This window comes from Cupressus sempervirens, chromosome 2 (assembly GCF_028749045.1).
Source record: "Cupressus sempervirens isolate cs-2001-9-10 chromosome 2, ASM2874904v1, whole genome shotgun sequence".
In the NCBI taxonomy this organism is placed as follows: Eukaryota; Viridiplantae; Streptophyta; class Pinopsida; order Cupressales; family Cupressaceae; genus Cupressus; species Cupressus sempervirens.
The window spans coordinates 46,763,924-46,790,396 of NC_143119.1; the positions used below are offsets into that span (position 1 = coordinate 46,763,924).

Consider the following 26,473-nt stretch of genomic DNA (forward strand, 5'->3'; position numbering starts at 1 on the left):
GTCTCACAAGTTGAAAACAAAACTGCTAGGTTTGGATGCCAATACAAAATCAAGCATCAATATTCCTTAAATATAAGCTTACCACCCAAGATCCCTAGGAACACTATGGTATTTATGAAGAAAAGTATGCAACATATATTGCTTAGTTGCAGATAACATATGCAACATATATTGCTTAGTTGTGGATAACTCAAATCAAGAATGTCAGGAAAATCTGTGGCCATGTACTATCTACTTGTGCACCCAGTAGTGTCAAATCATGTATGTGCTTACATATATACATCTATATGCATACACACACATGTGTGTGTGTCTGTATATATATATAGTCCTTAAAAATGTTATAACAATTACCTTCAAGATGGTTGACTTGCTTAGCTTGCCAAGAGGTAGTTTATCAGCATTATAACCTGAATATACATAAAATTGGACTGTTTACTTGGCTTTTATATTTTAAATAGGGAAAAAAAAAGTGAGCACATCATTAATGACTCATTGACAAAATTTATTGTGACAATTATCATTTTCAACTAGGAAAAATAGACTAAATGTTTTTACAAATCCATTCACATAATTAAATCAATAAATAAGGGTTACCAAATTTGTAATTCTAAACTAAAATCCAGAATCGATTTAGAATCACAAATAATAAAATATTAATTCCCACAATCTATTAGAGAAAGTTCCACATTCCACTTTTGTAGTTCTCAACTTACAAGAAAATATGCATCTAGCCATCAAAGATGTTTTTTTAAAGTTCTTTAAAACCAATAAGATTTAATTGTATTTTTGTAAATATTCAATTTATTTAGAATCAGGAAAAATATATCCATGAAGCATGAGAGTAAATGAATTTACCTATTTCCATCATTTGTTGTTTCATCATGTCAACATTACAAATGACAGATATAAACTATGCAACACAGTAATTTAGCTTGCTTTTTCAAGGTTCATATTTGCACAAAGAATCAGTTGCATTCATTTCAATCTACTGGAGAGTGACAATTCAGAGTTAATACAAAACAATTGACATCTTTGACATAAGAATTTAACAAATCCAAATAGCATGCTACTTAGCCTGGCAACAAAATCACAATTCTGTAGATCAATCCACCTACATTTTTTGTATCATCTCCTTCATAATCCATTTCCAACCATGTGTACTTTCTTGGGTAAGAAACAAAATTGTGTCGATCAGACCAAGAGTTCTTGGTCTTATCTACGAATTTCATTTCAAATTCTAAAATTGCGTCATTCCGTGAGCCAAATGGACCAAAGAGCTTATCTTGACCTCTAATACCAACTCTGCCCCATCGATTGTATACCATATATTTTCCACCACTGTCATCTTCTGCAAATTGTCAAGTAAAGCAATATTGACTAAATCTATTGAACTCTTCAACCAATAACATCTATTGAACACTTCAACCAATAGCTAAAGACATTAAAAAATGTGGCCATCATCTGTTTTCAAGAAAAAAATCATAAGCTATGTTCTTTAAAACTTCATAGGTAATACTATATAGTATGCATTTTTATGGTTTTAAGGACTGAATTGTTCCCATGGATGGGGCCTGTGTAACTACTTGTATAAATGCTACATAGGTTGACTTCACATAAAAAGGTAATGTGTGGGTACATATATCATTTTGTCCAAGCCCTTTCCAAGAATAAACCACTTCAAAAAGTAAAATATCAAGGTTGAAATTGCTAGGATTAAGGGGATATTGTATGGATTACGAGAGTGGTTGGCACTTGGATTGGATGTTTATGTGTTGCACTAATGACTGATTTGTCATTGATGTCAACACATATGTGTTTGAGTTTATGTCAGACAACATTTCTGTAAATTGCAGAGGTTGATTTGATGAGCGAGGATAGGATATGACAGATTAAATATGTTGGCTTTGATTCCTGTTCAGAAATATGTTCAGATGCTATATCTGTTCTCGCATATATTAATATGAAGGATTGGACTAGTTACAGTTGATTTAGTAAAGATTGGTAGCAGGTCAGTGTGCAGGAAACAGGTTGTTGATATTTCAGTTATATCTGATGAGCGAGATGGAATCAAGGTGAGAAAGCTTAGATCATGGTTGAAGACATGTTCGTGATGCTATATTCGTGTTACCAGATTCTAGAGACTTCTCTATGGAGGTCGCCAAAGTGTAACATGTGATATGTTCACTAACAGTCAACTCTTGTATTGGGATTTATGGTGGAAGTTGTGAAGTGTGTTGTAGCATGTGGAACTTTATTGTAATATCTTAATGAGGTCCTACATACTTAATTATACATCTGGGAAGCCCAAAAGGCTAAATAAATTAGTTATAGGACAAGGTATAAAGGAAAGATTGTTTCCTTGGGTTGTATGTATCACATTGTGTTGTATTGATGCAGATGTAGTCTAAGGATGTGAATTTTATTAGAGCAAAGTGGAAGATTATGTTGATGCCGATTTGAGAACTGTATTGGTAATTATGTTGCACAATTGGTTAGTGGCTTTGGATATTGGAAATTAATTAGATTTTTTATTTTGAAATCTATTTTGTAAAATAGTGGTGAATCAATTTGGATATTGGGTTCAAATGTCTTCCTTATTGCTCCTAACAGGGCTAGAATCTTCTAATAGGAACTATATGTATTGATTGTATTGTATTTGCCTACTAACAAAGTCACATCCTTTCACAAGGAACTTCACTATCAGTAGATCATATTATGGGTTCCATCCCCACCGAGGTTTTCTATTTGATCAAGAGTTTCCATAGTTGACAAATCATTGTGTATGTTCTATATCTTGGCATTGTGCACATTATTGGTTATTGTACTTGGATTTATTAAGTTGGATTTAACTTATAGTTGGCATACAATTGATTCACCCTCCCTCCCTTTCAATTATATTGATGGACTTTACTTTCAAACAATTGGTATCAAAGCATCAAGTCCTTGATCAAGAAGCTTTGCAGCTTAAGGAGATCCATGGGATTCAGAAAGGAAAGTCTGAAGCTTGATGGATGTCGTCAGTAAAATTGTCTATCAGCCGACGAGGCCCTTCGGGAAGGTTCTTTTTGTGTGTGTATCAACTGATAGGTCCCTTCAGGAAAGTTCTTTTTAGGTAGCCGATGCGCCCTTCGGTAATTGTCATGTAGCCAATGGACCCCTTTTGGAAAGTTCTTCAGAAAGCATTTATACACCCTTTTAGGTCATTGTAAATCATCTATATATAATGTCTTTGGCATATGCGAACAATATAAGGATTTCTTCTATTCTTTTCTATTATCTATATTCGTTGATTTCTTTACCCACTACAGTAAACATTTGGTGCCATTGCCCAATGGACATGGTACACAGGCAGATGGATGAAGACTAATGCTGAATCAGCTAAACAAGTTGAGAGCACGGACAACTACACCAAGGACCCATCCTGCTATTTAGTATTAACATTTTGATGTAATTGGGTTATTTGTTATTTGAGTTTTGTTGTATTATCGTCCAGAGATGAATTTTTTTTGGGGGGGGATGATGTTGTTGATAAAATTGTCTATCAGCTGATAGGGCCCTTCGGGAAGGTTCTTGTTGTGTGTGTGTCAGCCGATGGGTCCCTTTGGGAAGGTTCTTTTTAGGTAGCCGATGTTCCCTTCAGTAATTGTCATGTAGCCGAAGGACCCCTTTGGGAAGGTTCTTCGAAAAGTATTTATACACCATTTTGGGTCATTGTAAATCATCTGTATGTGATGTCTTTGTCATATGCGAATAATATGAGGAGTTTTGTTGTTCCTATCTATTATCTATATGCGTTGATTTCTTTACCCAGTACGATCAGCCAACGGGTCCCTTTGGGAAGGTTCTTTTTAGGTAGCTGACGGGCCCTTTAGTAATTTTCATGTAGCCGATGGAACCCTTTGAAAAGTATTTATACACCCTTTTGGGTCATTGTAAATCATTTCTATGTAATGCCTTTGGTATATGCGAATAATAGGAGTTCTGTTGTTCCTATCTATTATCTGTATGCATTGATTTCTTTACCCAGTATGGTAAACAATGGAGAGAACTATGACAACTGGAAGGACAAGATGAGGACTCACTTGCTATGCATGGGGATAGACTATTGGATGGCTATAAAGACTCAAAAGAATGTGTTGGAAGAAAAATATCTAGATTCTTGCACTGCTGAGTAGAAGGAACAAGTAATGTATAATGTGTATGGTAGAGCAACACTAATCTTTGCACTTCCAAAATATGAATTTGTTGAGGTAAAATTTCTACATCTTGCTTATGATATTTGGACAAGGTTATAAGCACTTATGAAGGAGATGTACATAAAAAGAAGTCTAGGTTACAGAACTAGAAAACAATACTTGAGAATACAAGAATGCAGGAAAATGAATCGATTAGAGTATTTTCTCGAAGGATTACTGAGATTGTTGCAAGCATTAAAGGTTTTGGTGGAACTATAATAGAAGATGAGGTATGTTTTAAGATTTTGAGATTACTCACTCTTGCTTATGAGACCATGGTGTTATATTGAAGAAATTATACCACTTATGCCAAATTTTAATAGGCTTTGATTCGAAAGTTGTAAGCATATCAATTGAGATTGAAGTCTAATTAACCTAGATCTGAGACTACTTTTAGAACTAATGTACATAAGGATAAAAGGGCACTAACCAAAAGTGCAAACACTAGTAGTAATTTTGCTAGATAATGGGCAGATATATGTGAAGAAGAGAAGAAGATTAATGAAATTCTTTCATTGATTATAAAGAAAGAACCTAAAGTTAAGAAAGATTTTGCTTGTTGGTGTTGCAAAGAATTTGATCATTTTTCGTATCAATGTCCTAAAAGAGTAAAGAAGGTGAAACCTAGAAAACTTTACAAGTCAAAGACCCCTAAATATTGCTTTTATGCTAGTGATGATGAGTTTGATTTCAAAGTGATAAACTTCATAGACAGTAATCATGAAGATAGGATTTGTTGCTATTAAGGAAGAAATTCATGTAAAAGAGCAAAAGCACTATTATCACCTGTAGAAAATGTTAGAAATAGAGAGACAAAAATAACAATTACGAGCAAATATAACCAATATCAGAAAAGAATAAAACACACAAAAGAGAACACAAGACACAATGATTTAACGTGGTTCACCCAATCCCTAGGCTATGCCAACCAAATGACGACTCTAATATTCTTATTATCTAGTGATTTTAACCTAATTACAATCTGCAACCTCTTGCAACTCAATACCACCACAAAAAGCTACTAAATCATCGTCACACATCATAAAATCCCTAACCCTGAGCCATTTTATACAAGCATTTTGTCACTTACAAAATTAAGGCTAGAATGGGTCAATTACAACATGCTAGCCGATAGCCAAAAAAAAATCCATGTTTTGATGCATTTTTGTATTCTCATATCTATCAACCATTTCTCCTACTGAGCAAACATTTTTTATATCTAACTCATTCAATTAGCAAATTTTGTAGCAATTGCCTTGTGGGAGATTTGTTTTCACAAATTATTAGCAACTTCATCTAACTGACGAGTACTCAAAAGTCTTGCTAGTTATTGGTCATTTAACAAGCCATGGTTTAGCAATATATTTTTAGTTCAACAATCACCAATAATCACTTCTCTACATCTTCAAGCTAGTATTCGACTATTACAGCATTGTCAACAACTAGACTTACAAGAAAAGAAAAAATGATTATAATTATTTGCAGTGTATGCATTGAAATTATATCATTACTAGCCAATAGTCAAAAACAAATCCATGTTTTGATTCATTTTTGTATTCTCATATCTATCAACCATTTATCCTACTGAGAAAACATTTCTTATATCTAACTCATTCAATTAGCAAATTTTGTAGCAATTGCCTTGTGGGAGATTTGTTTTCACAAATTATTAGCAACTTCATCTAACTAACAAGTACTCAAAAGTCTTGGTAGTTATTGGTCATTTAACAAGCCATGGTTTATCAATATATTTTTAGTTCAACAATCACCAATAATCACTTCTATACGTCTTCAAGCTAGTATTCAACTATTGCAGCATTGTTAACAACTAGACTTACAAGAAAAGAAAAAATGATTATAATTATTTGCAATGTATGCATTGAAATTATATCATTACTAGTACAGTCAACATTTGCATCTAGAATACCAATCATCTATAGTTATGTGCATACATTTGGAATTACCTATAAATTGCATTTCATTGAATCTACGTGTGTACGTGCATTTGTATATTCTAATCATTGCATTACTTCTTTATAAGTATAGTTTGTATTAGTAATTCAATTGTTCAAAGTAGAATTATGTTTAATTTAATTATTTGTAGACATAATCAATTATGATTTAGTTTTATACAAACCATTCTCAAAAGGTTTTACTAGTGCAAACACACGTGTATGCATATATACATACATACATATATGATATATATAGGTATATATTTGTAAATGTGTAAATGTGGGTTTGTGTGTGAGAGAGAAAGAGAGATGACTACACAAATTTCAAATAGATATGATAGATAAATTTATTAATGTCCAATAAGAGACCATAAAGGTCTAAGGGACTGGAAAGAGTACAAGGCAACAGCCAGTAGCAAGAGCACCAAATAGTGTCCATGGAAAGAACATGCAAGAAAGAAAAAGAACAAAGAACAGTGTCATAGTATCTTAAAAGTGATTTCTGAAGCATTGTCTCTCAAGCATAGTTGAAGAGCAGAGCCCTTTATTAACCCAAGGCTACATTTCCAATCTCATACTAAAACAAGGTTTGAAGAACTTAACCCTCCAGTAAGTAAAGGAAGATTTGATCTCAACCTCAATGCCCTAAAAGTAGAAATGGAGATGTGAGGTCAAGCAGTTGAAGACCATCACCTAGGTCTTCTCAACTTCACAACTAGTTATCGTGAATCATAGGAGGCCATCTCATCAAGAAGTCATTGAAGCCCCTCCAAGGAAGAAGCCAAACGAACCACATCCTCGGAAAATAATAAAATAGAGATCAAAATCTGGTGTAATTAGCAACCATCTCTTGGGAGCACAAAATCCTGGAGGAAAGCCTCGAGCTTGTTGGTATAGATACCCAAATGAGTGGGGATGAGAGAGAAGCTTTGCTTCACACCAATGGTGACTTGAATAGGATCTTAAAATCCTTGCGAATTCCTAAATCTACCAGCAACGCGCTCAAATAAACCCATAATGGTTTTCAAGAGAGTCTACGAGATTTCAATGCCTCGAAGTCTTTTGAAGAGAATTGTCTAATGAACAAAGTCAAAAGCCTTCTGAAAGAGCCTATGAAACAATAGCAATTTTTTGTCAAATGATGTCAAGCCACCTCAATTATAGTTCACAAAGTCAGATTGCGGCCCATGGTCTAGAAATTCGGGGGAAAATTGGTCGACCCCATATCCTAGCAATGTCATCGATCAAGCTCCCTAGATAGAATATTTTTCAGCATGGTAGCATAGTGTTTGGAAAACATATGCCCAACCATGATGGTAATTTCATTGTCAAAGTTCGAGATTGATCTAGACTTATAGATCAGATAGATAATATGTCGGGACCAGGAGTTGAGAAAGTCAGTTAAAACCACTATGTTAGAGAGCACATGAGGAAGGAGCCCAAAACTGTAATACCAAGCTTGAAATTCTCTACTTGGGACCACTCCTTGTCTATTGTCCTTATCCTTTTCATGCATCTTATAGCCTCATTGATGCTAGAGAATGTGAAGAGGTGGCAACGAGGTGAGGGTGAGGTGGAGAGTGGATTGGTCAAGGATATCATAGAGAGTAGAGGTGTGGGAAACAAGGGAACTAAGATACAAGGTGGAGGGGGAAGGGTGGCAAATAAATAAGGTATGCTAGAAGAGCTTCACAAACTACAGGAAAGAGGCACAGATGGATCTACACTGCATCAGGAAGAACAACTGCTCTTGTGGCATAGAAAGCAAATGTGGGCAAGCCTCAATTGGATGAATAAGGAAGGAAGGGTGGAGAAGGAAAAGCAAATCGAGTGGTGAAAGAACTTTTATTCCTCCTCAAACCATTGGTGTGTTGGGCAACTGCTCTTACTCTTGAAGCTATGAGACAAGGAGGAGGTGCGGTGGGGATTGGAGAGGGCGGACTCCCACAGCACGGTTGCAAGCAAATCAAACATGGACGAAGCATCCCAAGAATTGAAGAAGGATTTTGGGAAAGAAGCCACCTGAGGTAGCAAACAAAGAGGTCATGTTCACTCTTACTGAAGTGAAAGGAGGTATAAGCGAGAGGGGGAGGGGGGAGGAGGCAGGCTGACGAGGAAAATATTGTTGTCCCTAATGTAAAGAATATTGTACATGCAAATTTTATATGAATGTCAGATTATTACTCTATTTTGTGAGTTGTCCTTATATTTTATAATTTTTGTTGTTTGTTTATGTAATTACTAATTTGTTTTCAATATCCACAAACTCCACACTAAAAACCCTAACAACAATCGAAGTGCAAATTCTCCAAACTTGCATATGAAAGATCTAGTATGCATCTAAGACTCTTCAATTAATTTTCAAATTCTTCAGCTTAATTCCTTTGGGACAACCTTTATGTCTCAATGCAAACAAGCCCAATTGTCACCACGTCAAAACAATTGATCCAGCATGGTTCATGAGAGGATTTAATTTCTCATTTATTCATATACAAGGAAATGTTTATTTCAAAAAAATGGAGCACTAGAATGCTTGATTGGAAGAGTGTGTACAGGCAGAGCAGAATTTTTCAGCTGTGTAAAGCAGCCCTTTGCATGTGAATATCTAATAACTAAAAGATAGATGTGTAGAAAAGGAGTTGGGGAAAATAGAAACCAGTTTCATACATATGAAATCTATAAGATTGTGATCAAAATATCAAATATTAACAAACTAACAAAAAAATCTCCATAAGGACACATGATTCTAGACCTAACATAAACTGCCCAACACAAATTTGGCTCAAGTGAACCACAAGGAGTGCAATTGAGGCAAGAATTATTGAAAAGTCTATACCAATCTACTCTGGCATATCACTAACTTCCAATAGCTATTAGCTTAATACTTATAGTGAAAAAGTGACTTTCATTATTGTTTTCAAACTCAAAATGAAGAAAAACTTAAAACTATTTATTGAGGATGGCAGTAAGAAAAACATCACTTATCATTGTCCAATTAAAATAAAAACACCCTGAAATTTCTTTAGGACAAAACAAACTAAGACAGATGTAAAAGTAAAAATTAAAAATTCTTTTGATCTTTTCAAGCATCTTAAAAGGATAAAGAGCGCACCTAAAATGTGAATAACATAAAACTTGTTATTATTTTCAGTAACATTCATCTGATTCAGCATTGCATCATAAATATTGTCCCCCTGAATATATCAGTACATCAAAGATATGGTTATTATTTCAGATTATGGCAACTAGACATAATGTATCAAAAATAAACCCTTAAATTTCCCATAAAAACACTAATTGACTCGAACACCCAACAAAAGAATTTTAATGATTGTATGAAAGATCTCCAACAAGAATTCTAAGACAAATAGCTAACTACATTTGGATTTTTAATTTGACCAGCGTATGATGAGAAAATCTAGTTTTCCTGTGGTGTTTGTTATTTATGATTTTTTAATTTTTTTTTCTTGTTTTCTGATTTCTTTGAATTTTTTCTGATCTTCAAATATAATGCTTAAGAAAATAAGAGGAAATGTTTATAACAGATTAACTACAACTAACAACTTGCATGGACACCAAAAAAATATGATTTGATTACAGTTGAACAATAACTAGCAATCTATACTAGGGTTGTAAAGCTCAGTATAGGGGAATCAGCAACAATGGAAATACTAAACAGCAGAGATTTGATCTAGAACTCACTGTGAAGCCCAAACCCTTTCTGGGAAATTGATTTTCTTTAAGTTTTGATGACGGCAGAAATTGAATGGGACTATGAATCAAATTTTAATTATGCATGAAAAACTATGTTACAAGCTAGGACAATTGCTCATGTTTTCCAAAGTATCATATAGTTTTATGCGCACTCATCTAGGCAGCATACTCTTTATGAATATTTGTTTTTATTTTTAACGGGCATAGTCTTTTATGAATATTCACTGAATCTTAACCTTTCTACACCAAAAGAGCATACATAATTCTCCTTTGTTCAAAATAAAAAATTACACTCCTTGTGAATATCCCACACCCTACAGCTTCCTTGTGAATATTGCATTTTGCTGGCAATAATCCTTAAGAGGACCAATATTAGATGTTCCATAAGGTCTCTAACAACTTTTTCCATGTTTAGGCACTGCAACATAGTTATGAAAAAACATATTAAGAGAATTGAAATATCTTCATAGTTATAGCTACCCCTTTCAAAAGTCAGTAGGCAACAACAATAAATAGTCTGAATATTTGTAGATTTCCTTCTCAGATAATGGTAAGAAACATCTATGTAGATGATAGCTGCTCCATTGATATTTGCCTATTTTAGTCAGAAATGTCAACAAGAACCTTCATAAAAAATTCCAATGAGGAAACTCTTGCAGCGAAAGCTCAATAGTAATCGATGCATTCAGTATATGGCTAACATTACACTTTCAAGGAAAACTACACTACACACACACACACACACACACACACACACACACACACACACACACACACACACACACACACACACCCACAGATATATGCAAATCTATACAAATCAGCCTTACAGGACTCGACAAATCTTGTGAGGCAACCTTCCAGAGGCTTGTGGCCTCTTTAGGCAAAAAAGAGTGCAAAAATAATAATTTTAAATTTTTTTATTTTTTTTTTGGGTATGCATGCTAAGTCTAAGACTTAGAAAGGTCATTCTATCACTTGCACACACAAACAAAAGAGAAAAAGGGCATGAGAGAAGACTATTGGGGTTTTACAAAATAGATTAGCAAATCACTTGGCTCTCATATATCAATTGTTGATTGCTTGTGCCAGTTTGTAACTTGCATCTAACCATGGAGAGGACTTACAGAAGCATTTGGAGGAGGCTTCTACAAACATGAGTTGCATTTCCATTTTAAGAGAAAATTTGAAGAAGTTACATTTCTTTGTGTTGTTTTGTAATTTTTTTATATTTATGAATCTTTATTTGTTTACATTTGTTTTAGATTTTAAATTTGTTCCATTTTCTGTTGATGAAAAACTTGAAAAGTAAGAAGCCCTAGTATTTTTATATTTGATTTTCTACATTGTAGATGCTTTTTTTATTACTTATGATATATTGCAGCTGCAGCAAAATCATGCCTTAGCCCGAGAGTAGTGGATCAGGGCCTAAATCTAACCTTGGTGCAAACCCTATTCTAATATCAAGGGATAAGGCTTGGAAACATGTCATCCCTGGCCACAAAAAGGAGTTGTTACATAATGGCACTATATGTTAACATATTATTGGGGAGGCATTAATAGTTTGAAATATCACCTTCAAAATAAACTCAGGTGTGATGCTAAACAATGCAAAGCAACACCCCAAGATTGAAATATCTCTTTTAGAGGCTCTTCAACTTATCGTTCTCCTGTTCCATCTACTACTATCGTTGCTACTTCTATGGGTGTGAGCACTGGGCCTCAGGTTTGTAAGCAAAAATCCACTAGATTCTATCTTTCTTCTACGCACAACTCTAGGTGCATATCCATTGCTTAAGGCCATGGGTTGAAATAAGGAGAAGCATGAGCAAGGAAAAAAGGAACTTGGAGAATTCTATCTTTACAACCACCTTCCATTTAATGCAGTAAGTTATTATTTTAAATTTTAATTTCCATGTCTTACTTCTCTTGCTATCAAGACTCAAGAATATGCTTATTTTGTTTATTTAATTTGATTTAAAAATTATTAGTAATATAATAGTAACTTAATAAGTATAATTATTTGTTTACTTAATTGTTTTAAGTCTCCTTATTGGTAAATTGTGATAGATGTTACAGTTTGTGGTCTAGGGTTGAAAACCCCTAATAACGAGGAGTTAAAAGGTCATATTTTTAACCCGATAGGTGGCTGATGTAAACGTTTCAAACTGAGGAGTAGTGTGAGGTGTGGAGGATGAAAGGTTGCATCATCATGACCAATAGTTGGACTGACAAAAGAAATAGAACATTACCAAATCTTCTTGTCTTCTCATCAAGCAATTGTAGATATTCAAACTTGTAATTAGAAAGTTAGAAGTTAGTAGTAGTACTATAGTACTCACTAGTAGTCAAGTATTGATTAAGGTTTTAACCCATAAGACTTACGTTATGAATCATGATTGATCATTGTAGTAAATTGCTTTTTTTTTTTCAAGTTCCATAGTGGTTTTGAAATCAATTGATGCCTTAGGGACAACAAAAAGAGCAGAGTATCTTTGTGAGGTAATGAAGTGTCAAAGGAGGTGGATGAGGAGAATGTGGTGCAAATAGTCTCAGACAATGCAACAAATTATGTTACTGCGGGTAAATTTCTTACAAAGAGGCATCGCCGCTTGTTTTGGACCCCTTGTGTTGCTCATTGCATTGACCTCACGTTGGAGGATCTTGATAAATTTCCTTTGATAAAAACATGTGCAAACCAAGGAAGGAATATTTGTAAATTCATATATAATCATACTTGGGTCCTCAACCTTATGACACAATACACAAAGAAAAAAGAGTTGTCTCGTTCAAGGGTCACTAGATTTGCAAAAGAAAATTATCACGTTGCAATCCTTGCTTAAGTTAAAGGTCGGTTTGAAAGGCATGTTTGTATGTAAGGAGTGGATAAGATCATCATATGAAAAGACCAATGGAGGGTTTGAGAGAGTTGATCAGGTTTTTTATGAAAGTGGCTTTTGGCAACCGTCCAAGGAGATTGTGGAGGTAATTTTCCTTCTTGTCCTCATTTCCATTTCATTTCATCATTTTTGTTAAACATTTGCTTATGTTCATTGTTCATTTTTAAAAGAAAAACTTAAAATTTAAAGCTTAATGTTTCACCTATAACAATGATTACAGTTCATAGAGCCTCTTATTGTTCTCCTATGTATTGTTGATGGAGAGAAGCTCTTAATGAAATACATTTATTGAGGTCATAGATAGGGTGAAAGAGACCATTCAAGCTTTTATTTAGGGAATCGAGATAAACATGGTCCCATATGGGTTTTCATTGATAGGCGATGGCACAATCTACCTTACATGCCTATACATGCAACTATCCACTTCCTTAACCATGCATTCCAATTCAACCCAAGTTTCAAGGTTGATGATGAGGTGTGGAGTGGGCTCTATGATGTTATAGAGAAAATGCCAGCCGATGAAATAGTTATAATCTGTAAGATATAAATGTATAAGAAAGTACAAGGAGACTTATTTTCACTAGGGCTATACAAAAAAAATCAGAAAGAACTGATGCCTAGCAAAAATCTATTATTCTAAATTGTAATTTCTAATTTTATTACCACTTTAGATTGATAAAGTTAAAGATATAGTATTGATTTAAAATTTTCTTGTTTTAGATGCATGGTGGAAGATGTTTAAACTAAGGTGCCAAATCTACAGAGTATAGTAATTTGTATCTTGAGTCAGCCATCTAGTGCTTCAAGAAGAGAATGCAATTAGAGTTTTTTTGCACATATACACTCCAAGAAGTGCAACAGATCGGTAGTGAAGAAGTTGAATGATCTTGCGTTTGATCACTACAGCCTTCACCTTCACCAAAAACAAATCTTGGGCACTAACACATCACCTATTTTAGTAGAGAAGGTTGGTCCACAAGTAGGTTGAAACGCTAAGATTGATGATCTTTTCTTCAATGATGAAGACTTGGAGTGAGTAGATCAAATGGATCAAGAGGCAGACACAGTAGGGCTAGTAATGGAGGAGGCTAAAGCATGAGGAAACGCAGAGCACGACCTTGAAGTTGAGAGTGATGTATCCAACATTGATGATGAGGATTATGAGGATGACAATGACAATGAGGAGGATGAGCATGTCATTGAGGTTCAACCTCAAACACAAGGAGAGATGATGGCTTTAGAGTCTTCTATGACCTATCTTATGCGTACTTGTAGGACATAGGTTACTATGAGCCTTTATTTTAATATATGTTTTGAGCTTTAGATTCCATGAATTTCATACTCTATGAATGTTGTAGACATTTGACAGTGACACTATATTTCTATTATATTATTTAGTTTAACATTAACTAATTTCCTTCAAAAATTTGCAGTTATACTTCTGTGATCTATGCAAAGTTGTGTATGGGTGCAAAATAGCTTCTATTTATCTCAATTATTGTGCATTAGATGTTAATTAACTAAATGATACATGAAAAAACTATAAATTGTTTAAAATTTTTGAATTTCTTGGGTTTTTCGATTGGCTAAATTAGAGTCAGAGCTTAATCTCGTCTAGCCGAGTATGAGGCTTGTAACGCTGATGCAAACATTACAAATACAGTTATAGATATTTAATATGCAATTATGAGGAAATGTATTTTGAATGTGATTTTGTGAATAATGTATTTGGAGAAAAAGGGTATTGTTCACTTACTATTTGTAAAACATGATATTGTGACTTTATATCCTCTGGAAGCCACCTATCCAAAACAACCCTCCATTTTCTTAGTTGCTACAACCAAATTTTCCTTTAAACTTTCTTGAACTCCTCCACCTGCAAGCATGTATCAAAGGGCAAGTTAGAACACTAGAATACACAAGTATTATTGCCATCGTTCATAATAATTTGTCAAAAAAATATTGTAATATTTCCCTTTGTTATTAGTTCCCTATAAGATAATATCAACTCAAACTAGGAGGATTATGTCATAAATGTAAGTGGTATTTCCAAGGAAAGGATAATGATTAGTGAAAATACTCATTCAAATCAAAACTATTAAGAACGAAAACAAATATAATGATATGCTCTAAACACATAACAGTTCATACCAACCTAGCTAAGAAAGCATTTAACAAAGGAAACCAAAGAGATTTTTCTTTAAGCTCAATATGACAACTAGGGAAGTATATAGTTGCAACAAAAGCTAATCTAATGAAAAAGTAAGATTATTGTTAACCAAAATTAAAATCAGTGACTTGCATGGCATCATTTATAGAGAAATTATTATAGTGATAATATAATTATGCCCAAACTGTAAATGTTGAAAAATGGATCCATATACCTAATAAATTGTTTGATTTATATGAATGAAGCTCATCGCTATCTACTTATTCATATATGTGTGACAAGTTTATTGATGATCAAATTAAAGATTATTTAAAATGAGTTATAAATTTGGGTGCACCTTCATCATTCATCAACATCCACAAAGGCCATAAAAGCACTATGTGTTGTTTTGTGATAATCACCCACCCCTAAACCATGTGAATTTCAACATGTAAACAATGTAACAATAGTCCATTGAAAAGTTAAAAATAGATATTTAAATCTTGTTCAAGTCACTAAATGAATCATGTATATTATATATTAAATATTCGACAATTTAACAAGCGCGTCGACAAAAATCTAAAGTTCAAATCCTATGTCATATGGTTCCAATTCGAGTTCAAGTTCAACGACGATTGAGTTCGAATCAATTTTGACAAGGGGGAAAATTTGAAAAAAAATGTCATCATCAAAATTGCCTTATATTATTTTGTTTTTTATATTATACAAAATAAATTATAATTATTAAAAATAAAATAATGTTATTGTAAACTTAAGCTATTTAATTAAGTTATAATAAATTATATATTTGAATTTATTAAATTTTAGATATTAATAATAGATTAAATATTTTGTTTCAAAAAATTGTGTTCCATATTTTGTAATAATTCCATATAAGCATGAAGCCTAATGAAGGAGGATTGGATAAATCCAAAATCCCTCTCAAAACCCTTACAACACTTCTCAAAGAAATTCAAAACAACTTGAAAATACACACAACTTCCCACATCAACAACTGAATCTGAAATACACTTTTAAATTAGCCTCAAAGGACTGAGTACAACGTGAAATCCTCTTTTAGAATCTGAATTTTACATCCATTATGCATTCATACATTCAAGATTCCAATGTGCTCATAGGCAGTACCAAATTGCAAGCAAAAACTACTGAAATAAGTTCTAACCTAAAGAAACATACACAAACAAAGTCTCAAACTATTTTTTGCTCCAGACATGCAAAAATTGAGAAAAATACCTTGTATCCAACCTCAAGAAACCAATTCCCAACTCAGTTCAATCTCTCCTTTCTCTTCTCCACAAATTGCCAAACTAGCCAAGCTAGAAAGTCAATGAAAAGCAATCTTCCCCGGCTCCCCAATGGCAATAGATTTCATTTTTTTCATATCTCACAAGATGGAATGACCATCTACTGTAGATTCCCTCTAAAAATTTGATAAAAATCAAAATATTTATTTCTTTTTGCCTTGTGCATTATTCCATTTTGTGTCCTCAACCCAAAAGTTACAAATCTTCACCAAAATAGAAAAATCAACTCTACAAAGTTACAAGATTATATTTTAAATGCATTACTTATACAAGTTTCCTATGTTCATATGCTTTTTTCAACCACCATCCATTTTACAGCTCACTTCTTAAAAATGGCAAAATTTAACAATTTTCCACTCTGTTAAATTGGCCACGTTTTGACCAAAAACACCCAGAAAATTGCATTTCCAGCCCATGTGTTTGCATTTGGATTAGGCGTTTTGGAGTTTGAATGTATGTAAATATATTCGGAAACCACATTTTTTGCCAAAGAAAGCAAAAATGCCTCAATTTAGTGCATTTCTAGGGCACATTTTTGCATCCAAATGCTCAAATACATATATTTTGCAAAGACGTTTTGCATGTATGTAAGCTTGGAGACCACATTTTGGAGATTGCAAGTCAAAATGCACATGTTATTAGGATTCCTAAATCCAATTTCCACCAAAAATGTGGGAAGAAAGAAGATTGGAACAAACATTTTGATCTTGCATTGAAAGTTTGAACTTTTCAAAGGTTGTTAGTTGTTGCATGCATTTGCACTTAGAGAACTAGATTTTGGAGAAGACTTGTTCATTTCAACTTCTCTTTCCTCGATGTTTGGCTCATTGAGCTCCAAGTAAGCAGAAGATTTAAAATTTGCTTATATTTCTTGCTTGTTTTGCTCTTATGTTGCATTTTTTGGTTTATTTTTGTCCATTTGTTCAAAAGCATGTCATATATGTTGCAATTTTTCTTTAAATAAATTAAAATTTTCTTATCGCAATTGCTTTAAAATCCTCCCACACTCCAAAAAAATGACATTACATATAAAGAAACATTAGAAGTTTGTCAAAGTTTGAGTCAAAGAATGGTTTGTTTTTGTTTTGCTTGCTTCTTTTGGTTTCCTTTTTTTTAAGAGAGTTGAAGAATCCTACTCAAGAATGCAAGTGCATCCACATCCTTTCACCTTTCATCTATTCATGTTATTACACATCACATCCATCTTCCTTCATATGCAATTACATCCTCTGAACTCGATTACGTGTACCTCAGGTAATTACTACATATAATTACCACATATAATTATGTCTAGAGAACTCGATTTTGGTAAAAGGTCACACTTTTAAACATCAAAGTCGTCATTTGAACACATCCATATGCATCCCAACTTGCATTCTTGTCCATGCCCACAAAAACCCATCTTCGTCCACATGCAATCCACCCTCTAGAATCTGATTTTGGCCCTTTTCGCTCAAATACATATGCTTTCCAATTCATTTCCATACATCACATGTGTTACATGAGTATCTAATCAATACTCAGAACACCTTGTTCATTCATAGACCCGTCATCCACACTCAAAATCTCAAATCTTTAATAGATTCAATCTCATTGAAACAATCATGTTGTAGCAAGTCAAGATATGCCATAATTACTACAAAGAATAAAGGTATCTAGTAAAGAAGGCGGGCTTTAAATCAAAAGAAGTAGTAATTCATTTGGTCTCCATTTTTTGATGGTTCTCCAAGAACCTGAGTTCGTGCAAGAATGTGCCAAGCACTTTGCTTAAAAAACCAAAAAATAAAGAGTTAAAGGTGCTAATGGAAAGTTGTTTCGAGTTTACATCCAGACATCATCGAGAAGGTTTTAAAAGTGTCAGAGACTCCAAAATGTGTCAATCTACAAAGGAGAAGTCACAACAACTCGAATGAGAAAAAGCTTGATCACATTAAGTTTTCAAATGACAACTAGAAACTCATCAAAGAGAATGCAACGATGCAAAATACATGAATCCCCAATCTTGTGATCATCACGAAGAACAAGGCTTTTGTTGATATTCTACAGGATTGATTCATTCATAATCAATAGCTTCAATATTTTCTTCAAGTATTTTCCAACTTTGTAGTTGCAAAAGATGAATTGCATGTAATTCGATTGCATGTCCTCATGAGATGTAATCCAATCATCCTTCTCACCTAGTTTTACTGGGTCAAAGTGGTTGAGTTGCTGGCACTTTTTCCTCCTTTCTCTCACTTCTTTTACTATTAAAGAAGTGTCTCTCTCATTGTAAAAATTATCTTTCGTTGTATGCAACAAAGCTTTGATGAACTTGTGCAAGCGTAACTTTGATTGTGCAATTCCAATTTAGAAGAAAAGTGAATAAAAGAAGCAATTAGATTTGAAGATTTGACTAGAAGCAATTGTGATAGAGAAAATTAGAATTTTTGACTATAATGTCTGTTTATTATCTTTGATTTATGTTATTATTTGTGTTCAACAATAAAGCATAGTAGTTAAGAAGCAATCAGAGCCAAAGCTTTAAATGGGAGTGATTGTGGTGATACATAGACTAGAAGCTTCGACTATAGCTTGTATTACCATCTTAAATTCCTAAAAAATAGATAGAATTCACTTAGATTTGGAATTCTTTACACCCCAATGGTAGAGGTTTTTCTTATAGAATAGATTAAAACTATAAATAAGTTATGTAATAGAAATCATCTACTTCTAGAAGTCTTTGCGCTTCGATGGTAGTGATTTTTTTAATACATTAGACAAACAGGACTTAGAGCCAAACCAGTACACTTTTAATTAGCCTTTAAGTTGGTGTTGGTTTATTGATATCACCATTTTTAGCTATTAGATAGAAGTGTAGTTTAAAGATCTAATCTTGCTCATTACTCACTATACGGATAAGGGGATTCTTTCTTGAAAGTTAAGAGGAAAGAATATTAGTAACATCCCTTACAAAAATCTCTCAACTTCTTGCTTCCCTTGAATTTATCCAAGTAATGGTGAGAAGGGAGAGCCTTCCCTTTAAGGTAGGAGAGACTTTTTCTCATATGTTGTGGCTGGTCTACCTATTTTGCTATTGAATATAAATAAACTTTCTGTTGCAAAATATCCACCCAACAGTACTTTAAGGTCTTTCTTGGCACTCTATAGTTGATAATATTGATACATAAGATTTCCACCATGTATGGGTACTAACAAATTAAACTCTAATTAGCTAATCAAAGTGCGTAAGTGTAGATTCATCAACTAATTAGCCGATACAATATTATATGAGAGACTTTGGACGATGGCATGATATCTCATACTAGAAAAAAATATGCTGGAAAATTTATGGCGTTGAAAAACAAATAAATTGGGGAAGAGTCTAATTGTTTGTCAAGCAATCTTGGATACTATGAGGGTTTGCACAAAGAATCCAGTTGAGAACGTCATTGATTTGGAGAAGAATAATGACTAAATTTTGGTAGAGGGAAAATAGTTTGGATTGTATGAGCATGGTCATCGTGATCATGGGCTAACTTCTCAAAGAATGTCTGCAGGAAATCCACCATGTTGCCTCTTCCTTTATTCAATCATTTGAGAATACGGCAAAGCTTTGACAAATTTTTCTAGAGTTATCACTTTCAGACACCAATGGCGCTTTAACAAATTAATTAGGTGGGAAAGATTATCACGATATTTGACATATTGTCAAACGCTAGAAACAAATTGATTGTGTATCGGATAAACTCAATATTTAGCAGACTTTTGTCGAGAATGTGATGAAAAGAATCCAATGGAAAAATGGTATCATAAAAGTAATGTCTAGGACTTTGGCAGAAAAGTGAACAATGCGTTGGAAAGTAAAGGGATACGGCTGAAACATTAGTAAATTTTTAGAATATTTGCAAGTGCCTCCCGCTTATCACAGCAAGGCTATTGGACAGTAAATAAGTCGACTTATGTTCATGATTACCAAAAATGATTTTGGGTCATTCGGTCTCAGTGTGACAGTAAGGAAGATTATAGAGTATATTACTTTTATTACCTCTACAGAGGGATGCATTCAATTACCAAACTAGTTGGGTTAGGCACTTTCCCTTGATTCAACTAAGTAGAACAAATTCTTCTAGTGGCACAATCTTGCTATTAAAATGCTTTCAGCGAATCGAAATCTATGTAAAAAATTAGTAAGCGAGAACTTTGAATACAAGGTAAAAATGAATCACTTGGAAGAAGCAGCAAAACCTCAAGCTGCACAACAAAAGGAAGACCTTTAGGAAGGGATTTGTTCCAACAGAAATGCTCTTTGATTTTTTATTCAAATGGCTATTCCTTCATGGCACTCTTTAACAAGAAATGAACAATCCAAAAATAGAAAATTAAATAGATCAACCTGGAATCTGAAAGGTCATTTGACAATCATTTTTGCATCTTTTAAAAGGTATCAGGGTAAACTTTAAGAAAATCCATTCCAAAAAAAAGATATAAATTATTGGAGAATCTTTCATTATTTTGAAAAATCAGATTATTTTTATCGATGAATCTGTCAATTTTTTTAATTTTAAATATTATTTACAGTGGCGATTATTTTGGAATCATAATTTTTGAGTAGAAAATATTAGTGAATCTCAATAATAATAGGAAGTTCGCTAATCATCATGGAATATTACAAATCAAAATTGAACATGTTTTAACTCATGAAAATTATGAGGATAATTAAATTATAATTTAAATCAATAGTGAAAACTAAAAATAGGTAATATATCCCTAAAGTAACTAATAATTATGATAATTATTGGTGAATTAATTCTAATTTCTTTGATAATATATAATATTTAGGTGAATCAAATCTAATCCTGTATCGAATATTGTGGTAAATCTTTGAGTTTAAATTTTTTTAATAAAATAAATTATTCAGCGATTTTAAATATTTTAAAACTAAACTTAATAAAAATGTAGCGATTTATGTTGCATTATATCTTAAATTATTAGCCAAATTACTAGCAAATTTTTTTTGAAATTCACAAAATTACAAATATTCACCACTAAAAAACACCCTAAAAGGAATGCAATCACCGAGAAGAGTTGTTTTGCCACAAAATTTCTCTGATTTTTACATCTAGATGGCCATTCCTGCATACTTTATAGCTATTTTTTCTAGGAAATGAAGAGTCGCAAATGAAAAATTGAAATAATTCATGGACTTTAAATATATCTTCATAGGCAATCCCCAAGAAGGTTGCGGGAATCTTTCATGACAACAATATTTAAGTTTTCCAAAAAATTTACAATCTTCAAATGTCAATCCATTCAACAAAGTTTTTTAGGGTAAGGCCTTATCCAAAAAATGTCCATGTCCTTCCAGCGTATTGTACACATCCTAAACTTTTATACATTTTCTAAGAGAGTCATTTCAAGCTACAATCTTGACAATATGCCCCCCAAAATTTGACCTAATGATCATTAGGTATTCTATACCAACAGCATCCTAAATTCTAACTAGATCGTCAGCTTCATCCACCTCTTTATCATCTCATTCCAAATTCTACTTTCTACTACATGCCCCTACCTTGTGTCAAAACCTTAAAGCACCACAAATAAGATTTCTCAAAACAAAAGTATTCTTCAGATAGGATCATTTTCCATGTATTAACTCCTTCAAACCATTGGATGGCTTAAACATCACAAACATACTTTAGCTTAGCTTAATTCCTAAGCTAAAAATGTTGTGTTGTATGTTGTTGCCTAACATTTATTTGCAATGTTATGAATACAATGGGTTACCAAAAAAATTGACAAAAAGTGAATAATAAAAATTGAACCATCTTAAAATGTCAAACTTTCATATTCTATTTACAATTCTTAAACAACTTGCTTTCCAATTGTACACATCCTCTCAAAACAAAATGCATAAGCATCTTTTGTTGCAAATTTTTTTCAGTTCCAATTCTTTCATTAGAGGCATATTGATATGTTTTGGACAATGGAATCTCATATTAACAAGTTGATTATGAAGGGTATTGCAAAATCAAACATTATTATTATTAAAATCCATATAATTTTTTAAAAGATTCTATGTCAAATATGCAAACTCTAATTTTAAAAAAAAATTAATCACAAATGTTTTGAATACAAAATTCAAAGAAAAAATGCACAATTAAGTACAATAATCATAGTTCACATGAACAAAGATGAAATTTGATAATGATTGAGTATAATTGAATATTATTAGGTAGAAAAAATTAGTTTCTAATAAAGAGGCATCCAACTCATCTATCATGGAGAAAGCGCTAAATATAATCTTGATGAACCATTTCTCTAAATGAAAAGGTCATCTACAATTTAATCACTTATTGCATCTCAAAAAATTGTCACTAATACCATCTAATATATCATTTAAATTACATATTACTATTGAATTAACTATTGCACATCCTTTTGGTGCAAGTGCTAGTAGATATTAATATAGATATAGTCATGTGAGATTATTTAGTATAAATATATATATTATGTCCATTGGGGGTTTGATGTTGTAATACCCCGCCTGCAGATCCTTGGAACAAGGATTCAATACAAGTCAAGATTTTTAAAAAAATTTATATAAGTATGGATGTACAAAACACTCAACATACAAGGATCACAAAGATTGCAATAGAAGACTTAACCACAATCCTGCCCACTAGCAAATCTCCAAATGCTACTACCAACCTAACACACTCAAACAAAGAAAAGAATACCAAAGACGACAACAAAAAAAAACATCTTAGATATGTCGAAGCATGGGAAATTAATTAAACCCAAAGGGTACTTAAAACACCAAATTGCTTTCCCCGAAAACCAGTGGAGGTGCCCCTTGTTTTTTGCATGAGGAAACATAGCTGACAAATTTCTGCATGAGAAAGTGCTCCTCTGTGGGAGGATGTACAACAAGCCATGCAAGGATCTTCTCTTTCACATGAGGAATTGCTTGGCCCAACAACCAAAACACCCCAAACTAGTGTTGGGTTTCATGCGAGGATGCACTATAAGCCACACAAGGAAACCCAACACACCATGCGACCTTTTGCATTCTCGCGCGACAAAATGCAATTTTGCAAGAGGATACAAAATAGCAAGCCAAAAAAACATGAAATAAAAAATTAGAAAGAAGATTTCCTCCATACTAGGGAGTACTGGATCCATGTAGATCGAGGAATGAACACTCGAGTGCATAAACAACAAGATGCCATGAAACAAGAAAGAGGAACATCTATCCATCTAAACCATAACAACATATAAAAGAACATGCGGAAAGAAACATCGCAATTAACATACATTATTCATAAACCTATTGTGAGGTTTTCACACCATCGCCCCAAAATTTTGGGGACCCCCCCCCCTTTTTTTTAATTGCCTCGGCAAATTTTGGATTGCCCAAAATTTTTGAGTTTTGAAAATTTCATGCCTTGGCACCTTCAGGAAAAATGTGTTGAGGCTTAGCTTATTTTCACCCGACTCTGCTTGATTTTCCAAAGGAACTAATTTCATCCTTAGACCGAACAAAATTTTAAAGAGCAATATTTGGCAGGATAAAATTGCAAATTTGTACTTAGATGTTTTCTTTTGAAAATTTGGATATAAATGCATAAATTTAAAAAATCTTTCAAAAGAAAAAATTTTGCTAGACTTAAGTTTTGGAAAATCTCAAATTTTTCTTTGGTGAAAATTTTAATTTTGTTGAAATGGGGCTAAATTGCAAAAAATCAATTTTTGGTTCTAGATGCAATTTTATTTTATTTTTATTGGCATAGCAAAATCGATTTAGAGAGAAATTGCAAAAAATTGGCTTTAATAGATTAAAATTGCCTTGAAAGCTTTTTGCCTTTAACGAAATTGGTAATTTAATGTTGGAAAAAATGACTTTTCGTTAGCTAAAATCCAAATTTAATGACGTATTAATTACTAAACCCTCATTAAATGGAAATATTTAACACCCTCAAGGCATTATTTAATTTATTTTTGCAATTTGGAGCTAAATGGAAATTTAAAAGTGCAATTTTCCTTTTGGAAAAATTAAATTTTGAGCTAGGTATTTAATTACAAGCCATGACTTTGATTTAATTTTTGTTTTTTTTTTTTTTTTTTGTCTCCTCCAGAACCAAGTCGGCTAGCTTAGAGGAAGTAAGAAATTGGGTATAAGAGGAGGCCTCTCTCCCATTTCTTCCTCACACTTCATTTCTCCTCTCCATGCTTTGGCAAATTTCTCCTAAGGAGCAAATTTTTGGTGTTTGAAGATTAAGTTTCAAGGCAGATTTTCTCATTGTTTTGGAGAATTTCTCTTGGGAGCAGATTTTTTGGTACTTGGTGATTTTGTGGAAGGCAGTTTTCTTGCATTTGTTGGGCGATTTTGCTTGCTTTTAGCCATTTTTGGTGCTTGGCGATTTCTCAAGAGGGCAGTTTTTTGCAGTATTTGGTGATTTTTTCTCCTTTAATGGGTTGCAATTTGTGCCCTAGGTGATATTTGTGGGCAAATTGGAGACTTCCCATGCTTGGACAAAGTGATTTGAGGGCAAAACTTTCCACTCTTAGCATTTTTTTAAGGCAGATCTGATTTATGTGACATGGGCGATTTATGAGAAGGTCTAATTTTTTTCTCCATTTGGGACTGCATTCTTTATATCAGACTTAAGTGATTTTGTTGGGTGAAGGGATGCATATGGAAGTTTGATTTTTTCTTTGTGGGTAAGTGTTGGATAGCTTTAAAGGTTTAAATTTCTAATTTGCAAAGGGATTTGAAGTTCTCGAGGTCTTGTCCTAGATTCTAAAAAGTCGCTGTAAGATTATTGGTTAAGGAGAATTTTCATCATCTAGAGTTGCAAGGGGTCCTTAAGCGGACATCCTTCTTTCATTCTAGTCTAAGGATTTCTCCTCTTGGTTCTACTTGCCCAAAACACTAAGAAAGACAAAGAGGATATGATGCCCAAAACTCCCTTCTTTTCGAAAATGAAGAGTATAACCGACACCACTATCAGTACAGTGGACATGATACGGATGAGGGATAGACTAAAGGAAGGACAATCTCCCTTAGAAAAGAGGATGTCAACGAGATAGATTTTGGATTGAGGTTGGATGAGTTGGGAAAGGTTGCCATCAGCAAGAAGCATTTGGGCACCCTTTCCTCTCTCAGTGGTTTTATTGGATTTGCAAAGGAATATGAGAAGGATCACAAAAGGATACTACAAGCAGCAAGCAGCATGGCGAAGCAATGGAAACTCAAGGCGAAGCACACACCTTGTCCTCCTATGGAAGAAGTTAATGAGAGGCTAGCTAAGTTCATTGCCTTAGCTAAGAAAATGAAAGAAAAGGGAAGACTTATATTAGAAGATCATTTGATGTAAGCCTGAGTCGCAATTTCCCTTTCTTCTAGAATAGGACAAGTGTCTATTTCTGATTGGCCACCATTTTGGTGCTTTCTCATTGGTTGCCACTTTTTGGCACTTTTTTCATTGGTCCATTGATGAGGTGGCACCTTCTCATTGGCTGATGGGGTGGCAACCCTAATTAGGGTTTTGAGGATCCAATCTGGACCATTCATCTTGTTTTAATCTCCACCATCCGTTGCATTTTTGGCCCCTATATAAGGCCATTTACTCTCATTTGTAAAGTTTTGGAGAAATTGTTGCAAAGATAATACCAAAATTGCTCTCTTTTTCATTGTTGTGATTTGCATGTTGATTAAGAACATTGGGTGTTATTGCATGTTTTCTACTTCCACTTAGTTAGATTTCCTTTCAAGTTGTTAAAGTTGGTTTCATTTCAAGTTGCTAAGTAGGAGTGAAGTAGATGGATAGTTGTATGGTAGCATTGGTAAATGTTTGATAGGGATCAATACTAGGCCACTAGCATCCTAGCGGCTGGTTGGGAAGCTTTATGTGGTAAGCTAGTTTATTATTCCTTCAAATCATTGCATCTGTGGAAGTGAGGCCGCTAGTCAGCTCTCATTAGGTTCAATCCCTGTCCATTTACTAACCTTCCATTCATAGGAGTGGGAGTAGAATAGTGAGTAGCTGGGTAGTCGAAGTTTAGGGAAAGAAGTTAGAGTAGGTCGAGTATTAGAACACATCCATTCACCTTCCAACACCATCACTTTCCCATCAACATCACCATTGGCAGACACATCCTCCATCATCATTACCATCAACATTATCTACCACTCACACATTTCACAAACTAA

General features: G+C 33.5%; 1 pseudogene; it reads right to left on the bottom strand.

The window, feature by feature from the left end:
- LOC149570997 (poly [ADP-ribose] polymerase 2-like) overlaps window positions 1–26,473 on the bottom strand; it is a 98,987-nt pseudogene that overhangs the window by 32,125 nt on the left and 40,389 nt on the right.